The sequence below is a fragment of the Meleagris gallopavo genome, chromosome 1 (assembly GCF_905368555.1).
Source record: "Meleagris gallopavo chromosome 1, MGAL_WU_HG_1.1, whole genome shotgun sequence".
Lineage (NCBI taxonomy): Eukaryota > Metazoa > Chordata > Aves > Galliformes > Phasianidae > Meleagris > Meleagris gallopavo.
In genome coordinates, this window is record NC_139404.1 from 156,398,056 (window position 1) to 156,409,575 (window position 11,520).

Sequence of the window (11,520 nt, forward strand, 5' to 3'; positions counted from 1 at the left end):
CCAGCACTGACACTAAAGAATACCTTGCTTAACATAACAAACTTAGCTATTAATTTTCTACACATCGATTTCTCTGAATCAATATCAGTGTTTCTAAATGCCTAATGGTTGGAATAAAAGATGATAAATACAGTCCATTCAGTGGTCCCCAGTGATTAGACAACAGGTAATGGCACAAACTGAAATACAGAGAATTCTATGAAATGTAAGAAAATATATATATATTTTGTGCAGCTGGTCAAACACTAAAAAGTTTAGCCAGAGAGGATGTACTCTGGACCATATTCTTTTGGAGATATTCAAAACTCAATTGGATAAAAATTTTCAGGAGAAAACATATCATTATTTGAGTGCCTATATGTTTATTTTCTCATTTGTTTTAGACTCCACAGTTTTAGCCACTGAGTACAAAAAAAATTAGAAGTTATCAACTGTAAATATATTCATGTATATTTATATACATACTGTTTTTTTTGTTTTTGTTTTTGTTTTTGTTTTTGTTTTTTTTTATGTACAAATGCTAGCCAGTGAATAGCAGCATTCATTTTTAGGGAAAAGACTGGCAAGTGTAGCAGAAGGTTGGCATAAAACAAAACAAAACAAAACAAACAACAACAAAAACCCACTTGAATTAAACTAGCTTGATATTTGGTGTTTTCTCACTCAGAAGTGTGAGACTCAAAGTAAAAAATTTCAGGTTCAGGCACACGCCCTCTATTGGCAAGGGGGAAATTGCATACCCGTCATCAAAATTCATTCTGTTACATATCCTAAACCCAACGCAGGTAATGCTCTCCTGGTGGTCACTCATTGGTTGAGCGTCTCAGGCTCACAATTTCTCCAATGCTGTTGCTATGATAAATTTCCATTTAAGGTCCCTTACCTGTTGTTTCTTGGGTATATTATGTACTTTTTCATGGAGATGGGAGGGCAATAATTCCAAGAATGAGCATGTTCATTCTGTCCTGTGATAGGCACTCTCTCCACCCTGCATATTTGTCTTATCTTGTACCTGGCCTAATTCTACCCCAGTCAGAGACTGGGACTTGACTTTTTACTCTGTTCAGCAACTTTTCTTAATGGAAGAAAAACAGCTATTTCACAAGAGGGTTATAAGTTCAGTAAAGGCCTATACTACATACAGAAAATACTGGAAGCTGGAAGCTTCAACTGCATAAACACAATCTACTTCTCACAGAAGGTTTCAAGGGAAGAATTTTTTTTTTTTTTTTTTTTAATCTCCTGAGTCACACCTCCCCTATTTGGCAGAGGTCCCAATAGTGATGGAGTCATCCAAGACTTATAGGAATAATACACATCAATTTGTTGAGAGCTTTCTTAACAACAACTAATACTCTATTTGCAGGTAAAATTGTTTAATTTGCTAATTACGATTAATAAGAGTTACATCTAAGATAACGTTTGGCAGCAGCTACTACAAAGAATAAAAGAAGATAAAGAGAAAAGGTAGAAAATGGAGAAAGAGAGACAGACAGATATACAAAGACAGCAAAGAAAAGTGGTTCACCATCCTAGATCCAGCAATGTCTAAGTGTCAGGTGCTGATCTTCAGTAATGGAGAGCCATCCAAGGTCATACTGGTCAGTTGACGACTAAAGACAACAGTGCAAAGTTTTACTTATAGTCCAAAGTGGTCGAACCTTTTCTTTTCAAGTTACAGCTTCTGGCTTCCAGGATCTCAGCTGGAACTCTATCTTCTAGGCCTTGCAAGTTTTAATCAGCAGATAAAAGGAAGCAGGCAGACTCCAGCTTGTACGTTACCACCACAGGATACAGCGGTATCATCTCCCAATCTCCTGTGTCAAGCTAAAAACATTTCCGTCTTGGCCAAGTCTTCACCCAATAAACACTCCTGGGCCCTCCCGTTTGAAGGTAAATGACTCCAAAAAAATGCTTTCAAATGCAAAACTGCCCACAAGGTGTTGTTGATTGCTTCATGTTAATTTGAGACATTCCTTACCAGTCTCAGACAGGTCTCAACCACTGTTTTGTTAACAAAGAAAACATTTTTTAAAAATATGAAGAATTGACTACAAATGAAATACAAGACATTTGGTCAAGATGCACTCTTTTAGTTCTAGTAAAAGTATTTCAGCAGTGGATAAAGCCCTACATTTTCGTTAGCGTCAATGAGTTATATTAATAAATGGAACAGAAATCAAAATTTATACAGTGTGAACAGTGATTTGGCTTAATTATGAGATTAGAGAGACAACAAAGCCTAGTAGGCTAGAAACTCAGAATGAGGGATTTATTATCAAGGCTGTGTATTAACACAATGAAATAAATGCAAACAAAACATAGACGAGAGTCTGACACTGTTTATAATCTTCATTCCTCTCCTAAAATCTGTTCCTGACTCCATATTAATTTTTTATTAAGTCGTTCCAACTCTCTGAGCATTGGTTTTCACTTATTTAAAATAAAGAAGTGTGTACTTTTCTGACAGAGCTCTTAGAAATTCTCTGTAGGGATGACACATTCAGTGTACATTGTCCGTACTATCCATGAGAAAAGATGGTATTTCATTAAACCAGATGTCTTTTATTTGGGAACATGCTATATGAAGTATTACACTGCTCCTTCATATAATAGAGCACATTAAATAAGTAGTTATATACATCTTAGTAATAATTTTTTAATAATACTGTAATTACAGACCACTTGTACACATTTAAAATTTTAATATTGTTACTATTTTAATAGTATTAAAATACTATTAATAGTATTAATTTAATTTTAATACTATTACTATTTTAGTTCATTCTAAGCCCAAGTGATGTTTTACCAGTACGTCTACAGTCTGTTTGCTAGTCACTCAATGAAAGTTATATTATTCTCTTCAATCAAGAAGGTTCCAAACAAATTATCGTTGCTTACGTTTCTTCAGAACTTGGTTCAGTCACATGGAAAAAGTATATGCATTTGTAGAAATACTAGCTTTACGATGGATTCTATAGTGCTTGTCAGTGCTTTCCCATTGTTGTTCCCTTGGAAAGACAACCCATGCTGTAATTGTGTATTAAATAACATATTTATAGTCCACACTACTGAATTAAAATAATCATTGGTCCAAGAATCTGATGAAGTACTTTTATAAAAACTAGATTAGCAACAACACAGAAGTACAAGAGGTTAGTTATGGATATCTTTGTTTCATTGACTCCTACATGCATGCAAGTGGGGAGAGGTATGCAGTTGGAAGATGTTAAAGTGGTGAATCTGTTTCAATAAATCACCTCAGAACTGGGGACCTCAAGGCTAGCCTATAATTAAAATGAAATAGTAGAGCAAGTACAATAACTCAGAGATGTATCAGCATGTTATGGCTTGCATCTGTATGGCTAGGGTCTCTTCCACAACTTCCCATTTCACCACTCAGAATCATCACAACCATATACCTTAAAGTGATTGCTTTCTTACCTGTGCTGCTTTCTGTATTTGGTCATTGCTTGAAGCATTTACTGACTTGGGATGGAACTGTACAAAGAAATATAAAAAGTAACCAGCATGGATATTTACTTTTTTGATGACATGTTCTGATCTTATTTAGTTTCCTTGTGCAGACAAAGGCTTAAATATCATATTCTATCTAATTGTGTTTCTAATGTATAACTTTCGGAAGATCCTATGTCAATACTGAGTTCAATACTTAATGATGATGAACATGTTAAGGAAAGAAAGATCATTCTGACTGATTGAGTGATAACTGCAAGACTCTCCTAAACAGAGAGAAAGCATAAAATCTGTTGGGGAAACAGGTATAAACATATCACTTGGCTGTGGAAAATCAGAACCATCTGCTTACAGCACAACTGTTCAAGGAGGCACTCATTATTCCCCTCACTCATTTCTCTAAACCTTCTTGTACCATATTGTCAAGCAAAATTTCCTCTGTAAAACAACAGTGTAAATCTCACCCACGTTTCATTAGTAGACAAATACAATTTAAAATAAAATTTATTCAAAATATATCAAACAATTAAATAATAATTAATACATTATCATGAAGAAATTGTCCATAAGCTTCTGATTAAAATCTAGGATAGCAGGTAATTCTCTTTGAATTCATTTCGTTTCTGATGTTATATTCTTTGAAGCCCAATATTATAATGGGAACCAAAAATTGAATGTCAATAATGCTTAAAATGAAATTTGAGTTCCAGACTTTGTAACTAAGAAACTGAGCATATGAATTATTGTCTTGATGCTTATGTTCTGGAAATGTATGTTAAGTTTATTCTTGCAAATGTAATTATTTTAGAATTAATTTTGTTTAATTTGCTTATTACAACTAACAAAATCATTAGATGCTCATTATTTAAAAATCAGACACTAAAAGGAAACTCATTATACAATCAATTAGGAGCTTATTAAGTACAAATCTTACAGTATTATTTGTAATTTAGAGATAGTCCAATATGGTGATGATATCTTGACCTTTTGTAGTTGCTGACAAAGCTTCATTTGGCCTTCCTAGGGTAGCATTCAGAATATTGCCTAGAGTCCACATTAGGAATAATATTCAAGGATTTAATATTTTCCATATCTTCTCAGGTGCTTCTGTAGGAAATTTGTCCGATGATGTTTAATTTTCTTTCTGGTAATAGTGATTCAGAATTTAGAAATCTTTCAGTTACCAGAACAATCTGGAAAATAAACCAGAGAAAGAAGCATGATTTATCAAATATTCACTTTGTAATTTATCATTTTTTATAATGCTCACCAAAACCAAAAACAAACAAACAAAAAAACAAAACAAAAAAGCAAAAAAAAAAAAAAAAAAAAAAAGAAAAGGGGGATCTTTAAGGTAAAAAAATTAAACACGAGGCAACCAAATGAGAAGTTTAATTCCGGATACTTTGAAGCCCACATTTCCTAACTCCTTCTCTTCAAGCAGCTGTGTTCTAAGTGTCCAGCAGCAGAAAGCTTATTTCTATCACAAAGAAAACTAGGCAGGTTGTGAGTTGTTAGGTTTTGTTTCTTTGTGCCTAATCTTGCACAAAAATCATGTTTAGATAAAGCTATTATTACTGTATGAAAGACAGGGAACAGTTAGAGGTAACACATGGATGTAGGCTACCGACGGTTATTAGTGAAACCAATGAAGTTGTTCAGGAGGTCAATAAAATGTGTTTTGTTTTGTTATATTTATATTTCAGTGGAGTTTCAATTATCAGCCATGTGTAGATATTTAGGGTTAGATTTTGAACCAACTGAAGGCAATGCACCTCTCAACAACTCTGCAAAAATTCAGTCTTACTTCTGGCTACTTCACTGTAAATTGATTTGTTCTGAGAAAAATGTTGTGGTTTGAAACCTTAGTCAATTAGACAAAGATAAACCTAATCTTTTTCAGCAGCTTTCATAAGAAAAAAACATATACTAGAATTGGAATCTTTCTCTAATGAACGGTACTGCCAAAGGCCCATAAAAAGTGAATGAAAACATCCTAAGTCTCTAAATTAGATAAAGAGCTGTCATGGATGTTTAATGGACCAGATAACTGGAGATGTATATTCAGAGGAAGAAAAAATGCTTTCATGATGCTACCACACACATGATGTGAAATACAAATTTCCCAACTTCTTTTCTGTGTCTCAATTGGATATTTGAATCTTTACTGAATTCATCAACTTTTAATTGTAAATAATTTGGAGTTCTATTTGCAAAAATCATGGATGTGTGATTGACATGAGACACAGCTTCCAGTTTATTAAATGAATACATAATTTGAGTTAAGAAAATTAAATTTCCATTCCAATAGATCTATTATTTAGCCTTTACTGATGCATCTATCCTTAGTTTAACCCTAAAGATAACCTTGGATGGAGCAATTTTTTTTTTAATACTTTTTTTTTTTTTTTTAAATAGCTATTTGTATGATTTCCCACATTGAAAAGGGAACTGCATACTTTTAGAACAGCATTTATGTGAAGGTTTTCAGAAAACATGAATTGAACGACATTATGAATGTCACTGAATCCATTTCCATCTTTCCTGTATAATAAACCCAGACCAAAGGAAATAAGGCCAAGAGTAGATTGTTTCTTCTACATGACCCAGGCCTTTTCTCCTCAGGCAACAGTTGTGCAAAATATATAATAAAATATATATTTGGCCTCTGGGCAAACATCATCTTTCTCAATACAGTGTCATATTGTACACTTTACAAAGATCTTCTGGGTATTCTACAGCATTTCAAGTGCAATGAATTTGGGTAAATAAATACAATAGGTGACATTTGGTATATCTTAATGAATGAAAATAATACAATTACCAATGTGCATGTCAATAAGAACCTGAGGGAACGGCATGAAGCTGTGAAAGGGGAATATCAAGATATCAGGAAAAGTTTCTTCTCTGAGAGAGTGGTCAGGCATTGAAAGAGCCTGCCAGGGAAGTACTCATGCCACCAAACTTGACTGAGTTCAAGATGTGTTTGGACAGTGCTCTCAGATGTATGGTCTGATTTTTGGGTAGTCCTGTGTGGAGCCAGGAGTTAGACTCAATGCTCCTTATAGGTCCTTTGCAAGTCCGGATATTCTATGATTTTATGATTGTATGAAAGTATGGAAAGCTTGAATTTCTTATTTTGCGTAACTATTTGAAAACAGATTTCGTATTAAAAGATTTTTTCAGCTTTCAACAAAGGCTTCTTATAAAACTCTTTGAAGTCAATGGAAGGAGTCCAAAATTACTTTGGCTTTGAACCAAGACATAAATTTCATTGCACATATATCTTTGACCATTTTATCCTACTGTCTGTCAACTTTTCAATACATAAGAAAATAGTTTTTCATTATTCTTAGTAACATTAATTCCAATCAATACTATATTATGCACCATAGGCACAAGATTTTCTTGAAGAGATGCAAAGAAGTAACAAGTATTCATGACAGCTGACACTATCTCTGAAAGTCATACTGATTAGTAAGATGTAAATATGGATTTATTAAATTAAATATACATGTATAAATCTTGAAGTGAAATATTATGTTTCATAAAGACACTTAATATAAGCAGAAATGACTTTTCCTTCATGGAAAATTAAGGGGTTTTTTTTGCTTCTTATTAGCATTTCAATGCATTTCAATTGAAAGCATTTCCACTCATTTCCTTCTTAATGGAATTGTATAAATAGCAATAGCCTTTAAGTACTGCTTTTGCTTTTTTTTTTTTTGCACTTTTTTTTTTTTTTCTACATTAAAAATCTTATAAAGTCTTTAAAGTGGAGTGGTACAAAGGGTATATCAAGCAAATGACTTGTTTCAATTCAGTAAATATATATTGAATATATATTGATTTTTATAATAGTTCATACTTATGCTTAGAACAGGCCTGAACACTTTTCATTGATGGTCATTTGAAGTAGAAATCTCACTTAGGCAGTGTAACAGATTCCATTTTTTTTTACACTTACATTGCCAACTTTTATGAAACTGTATGGCTCTACAAAAAAAAAAAAAAAAAAAAAAAAAAAATCCTTCATGTAATTATTTAAATATTTGAAGTTTATGTTTTAAACAGGAACCTATGCATTGAAGAAAGGTGAAGTGCGTACTACAAGGAAAATCCTGTGGCTGAGGGACACATTTGGATAAAAAAACACAGTGAAGCTATTGTTATGCTTTTGAGTAAAAAGCAAGCATAACTGAAATAAAAGTGGAATCACATTGTAGACTGTGGAATCCGTAATGCAATGGAAGTTAATGTGAGTGGATAGATTTGTAGGTTAGTTTGAATCTTGCTGATATCTATTGGTTTTCACCAAGAAATAGCTAGACAATTTTCAGAATGGTAGTCAAATGTATATATGAATCATTGTATATTCGTTTTTCCCCCTTCCCCCCCCCCCCCCCCCCCCCCCACAAATGTTAAGGTTTTTAAAGTTAACACCATTTCTTAGTATAATTAGAGAACTGTTGTCAGTCTTTTGTAATAGATTGTTTGCTCAAATAGTCCTAATTCTTTCAACTATAAATTTAAGTCTAAATTTGAAAAAGTACTTTCTTGGAAGAAGAAATATAACAAGAGTTCATTGTTTTGTTTTTTTGTTTTGTTTTGTTTTGTTTCTTTGTGTGTGTGTTTGTGTGTGTGTGTGTGTGTGTGTGCGGAAAGTTACTAATGGATTAATTCATGTTTTCTTTCACCTAAACATTTTAGCTGAACACATTGCTACTCAACTAACTTTTTAAATTTTTTGTTTCAATGTAGTATCTTTTATATTACTTTGTATTTAAGTAATTTGTGGTGGGTACTTTGTCCTTGTATATCATTTATACATACCTTTATGAACAGCATATTATTCACAAGACATGCTGATTTAAGTTTTTTTCTAAAGAAGTATGTTTTTTAAAATACTTTCACTATTGAAACAAAATAGTTTAAAGCTGTTTAAAGGAAAGAAAGAATAGAGTAAGGAAGAGAACATTGAAAGGAATGAAGGATGGAAAGATCTTTTTATTTTCTCTTCTTTGATTTTATTACATTTAAGTACATTTGAGCTTAGAGTTTTGTTTACAAAAGCTTCTAAAAAAGCTTATCTTTTAGTCTAATAACTTTTTCAAATTACTTTCCAGATATTTTCAAAAGTATTTGTTGAAGAAGCAATGTCATTTCCTAGATCCAATTTTGAGACACCAGGAATTATTATGAAAAGAAGAATAAAATTTAAACCATTAACTGAAGATTTGAAACTGAGTAAATTCTATGATGATGTTATTCTTGTCCCAGAGAATTGGAGGCTTACTGATGTGACTCTCATCTACAAGAAGGGCCGTAAGGGGGATCTGGGGAACTACAGGCTGTCAGCCTGACCTCGATACCAGGAAAAGTTATGGAGCAAATCGTCTTGGATGAGATCACATGGCACCTGCCTGGCATCCAGGGGATTAGGCCCAGCCAGCATGAGTTCATGAAAGTGACCAGACTGGTAGATGAGGGAAAGGCTATTGTTGTAGTCTACCCAGACTTCAGCAGAGCCTTTGACATGCTTTCCCACAGTATCCTCCTGGGGAAATTGGCTGCCTGTGGCCTGGACAGGTATACTCTTCTCTGGGTAAAGAACTGGCTGGAGGGCCAGCGGATAGTAGTTAATGGAGCTAAATCTAACTAGTGACCCGTTAAAAACTGTGTCCCACAGAGGTAGGTACTAGAACCCATTTTGTTTAATATCTTTATTGATGACCTAGATGAGAGGATTGAGTGTACCCACAGTAAGTTCACAGATGACGCTAAGTTGGGAAGTAGAGTTGATCTGGCTGGGGGTAGCAAAGATGTTCAGAGGGATTAGAATAGGCTGGATCATTGGGCTGAAGTCAATGGGTTAACATTCAACAAAATCAAGTGCTTGGTCCTGCACTTTATCCACACTAACCCCATGCAGCACTATAGGCTTGGGAATGAGTGACTGGATGATTGTGAAGAGGAAAGGGACCTGGAGGTGTTGGTTGATGCTTGGCTGAGCATGAGCCGACAGTGTGCCCAGGTGGCCAAGAGGGCCAATGGCATTCTGGCCTGCATTAGAAATAGTGTGGCCAGAAGGAGCAGGGAGGTAATCATCCCCCTGTACTCGGCACTGGTGAGGCCGCATCTCGCATACTGTATTCAGTTTTGGGCCCCTCACTACAAGAAAGACGTTGAGGTCCTGGAATGTGTCCAGAGAAGGGCAATGAAACTGGTGAGGAGTCTGGAGCACAAGTTTTATTGGGAGTGGTTGAGGGAGCTGGGATTGTTTAGCTTGGAGAAGAAGAGGCTCAGAGGAGACCTCACTGCACTCTACAACTTCCTGAAGCAAGGCTGTGATGAGGAGGAGGGTTGGCCTCTTCTCCCAGGCAACAAACAGGACCCAAGGAAATGGCCACAAGTTGCACCAGGGGAGATTTAGATTAGATCTAGGGAAAACTTCTTCTCTCAAAAAGTGGTCAGGCACTGGAATGGCTTGCCCAGGGAGGTGGTGGAGTCACCATCCCTGGCGGTGCTCAAGAGGCATCTGGATGATGTGCTATGAGAAATGATTTAATAGCTTAGTGGTAGTAATGGTGGTGGAGGGACAGTTGGACTAGATGATTCTGTAGGTCCTTTCCGACCTTCTGATTCTATGATTCTATGAAAGGCTGCTATCAGGTCACCTCATTACCTTCTCTTCTCCAGGATGAGCAGCCCCAGCTCTCTCAGCCTGTTCTCATTGGACAGGTATTCCATTCCGTGGATCATTTCTACGGCCCTTCTCTAGGCATGCTCCAGCAGCTCTACGTCTCTCCTGTACTGAGGACTCCACATCTGAACACAGGATTCCAAGTGAAGTCTTGCCAGCACAGAGAGAGAGTCAGGATCACCTCCCTCAATTTGCTGACCATGCTATTTTTGAGGGAGTCCAGGATACGGTTAGCTTTCTGGTCTGTGAGGGCACATTGCTGACTTGTGTCCAGCTTCCCATCAAGATTTACCCATAGGTCTTTTTTGGCAGGTGTCTCGCTCCGATTTATAGGAGGGAGATGAGGTTCTTTTAATATTATATACCCGGCGTGAGATTAAGAAACAACGGTTCAAATGTTGGTCCGACCAGTTTATTATAATCCTAATCAGGGAGACGGAGAAGGGAAGGAGGGTGATAGAAAAGCTAGGAAATAAGCAAGAATTGTGTAAAGCAGGGATAGTCACCACCATGGTCCAGCAGCGGTCCCGTTGCACGACATTTCGATGGTCGGAGGTAGAAGCAGCAGGGGGGAAGAGAGAAGCAGCGTGGCCGGCCTTGGGCAGCAAGCAGGTGGCAGAAGGAAGTCGCGGAGCCGATCCAGGAGGAAGCAGCAGGACTCAGGTAGCAGGCCCAGGGGAGTCCGCCAGCACGCAGGAATTCCGTGGTGAGGGATCTGATGGCAGACACTTACCCTCATGGTTTTCGGTTCCTCCTTTTATCCTCCTTCTCCTCCTGCCCTACGTGACATCCCTGGGCGCTTGAGCAAGAGTCATGCGAGTATCCCCCGGAGATGGCCATCATCCTGAGATAAGTCCACACAAAAGACTGCTTCACAGCTATTTAGCTGCAGCTTATCTTCCTCTCCTTGCCCCTGGCCTTGTCCATCAAAGTTCTCCAGACAAAGGATTTCACAACCTTTGACCAGGACTTGCCTGGACTTGTTCATCTATGTCCTTCAGACAAAGGATTTCACAACCTTTGCCCAGGACTTGCCTGGACTTGGACAAGTCCATCTGTGTCCCCAGCAAGTTTTGAGACACTAATGTTAACAGAATAATATCTTACAGCAGGACTGCTCTCAATCTTTTCATCCTCCAGCTTGTATTGGTATTGGGGCTTGCCTTGACCCAGGTACAAGCCCTTGCACTTGGATTTGTTGTATGTCATGGGACTGCTCTTCCTCAGATCTGCACTGTACACTGGAGTAAAATAAATCCTTTACAGTGATTTTAATTTTCCTCCTTTCCCCCCATTTCTTTTCAGTTACAACTTAATAAAGAAATAAATACATATATATG

At 36.5% G+C, this 11,520-nt stretch overlaps 1 long non-coding RNA gene across 1 annotated transcript; it reads right to left on the reverse strand.

The window, feature by feature from the left end:
• Window positions 1-539: 539 nt before the first annotated feature.
• LOC146545739 (uncharacterized) lies at window positions 540-11,197 on the reverse strand. The gene is made up of 3 exons (XR_014880968.1): window positions 10,914-11,197; window positions 3,445-4,670; window positions 540-2,004 (listed from the first exon to the last, which is right to left on the reverse strand). It is a non-coding gene; the product is annotated as an uncharacterized LOC146545739 (long non-coding RNA).
• Window positions 11,198-11,520: the final 323 nt, after the last annotated feature.